We start from the raw sequence: 1,087 nt of genomic DNA on the forward strand, positions 1-1,087 counted from the left end.
GCGTAGCAGATAGACGAGGAGCTTCGCGTTGTGGAGTGAAAAGAAATGATCGACAGAGAGGTTTTCTGTCGGCGCATCTTCCCTGTCGTGAGTGCACACCACGCATTGTAAACAAAAGTAATCCGGAAGAGAACAAAATCCTTCCTTCTCGCACGAACACGTGAAATTTTCTTTTCTCCTGAGACACAACGTAAATCTCGATGCCTCGAACATTGATTAATAAATAAAGTGAAAGAAAGGAAAAAAACGACGCCCGCATAATTTATTCCTCCTCCGGCACCCTGTTGTCCAATCCCCGGGTGACTACAATCTGGACGGAAGCTTCCCTTCGGAAGTGATAATGGCACAGCGGGATCTCCAGAGCAATATCTCGCGGCTAGCAATGCGCTAACCTGTCTTCTGAACTTGCACATTTTCCACTATTTTTTGTTTCGTGGGAAGGTCCAAAAGCAACCGATGGCTTTTTGTTTCCCTCCTCTTGGTGGTCATGTATGTCGCTCTTTCAATACCGCGATCAGCGGCGCGAGGGTCATGGGCCAAGATCACCGGATGTAGCACTCTGTTTTCCTTTCGACACAGGCAGGCACGCCCAATCGAAAGCCATCAGCCGAACAAAATAAATTCTTGATTGCCATGATGGCGGGAGAATTCTCTCTATTTATCGGGACTCTGCCTGCCACGCTTCCGCATACATTCAAACCTCCTCTTACCCCTTCCCTTTCACTTGGGATGCCTTTCACTCCTTCCCAATCCACGTGAGCAGAAATGCAATAAAAAGGGGGTCAACGAAGGAGATAGGGGCACCCCCACATCAAAAGTGGATGAGTGACACCGAGAATGCAGGGCGTGGCGCAGGCCGCACCGGCGTGGAAAAGTTACGAGCGGTCAGCCTGGTGACCCTCGTCTGCTTTGCCGCCATCCTTGGTGGCTTTCTTCTCGTCCCCGAGACCCCGCGGCAACACGGAAAAAGTTTCGAACCCGTTGTCAATAATGTCGAGACGCACGGATTTCCCTTGCCAGAGGATTTCGGTGCGCATGATGGGAAAGCACGCTCGAGCACGTTGCCTCCAAATGAGACGCCCCCCCC

The sequence above is a fragment of the Nannochloropsis gaditana genome (assembly GCF_000240725.1).
Source record: "Nannochloropsis gaditana CCMP526 unplaced genomic scaffold scaffold199, whole genome shotgun sequence".
Taxonomy (NCBI): domain Eukaryota; class Eustigmatophyceae; order Eustigmatales; family Monodopsidaceae; genus Microchloropsis; species Microchloropsis gaditana.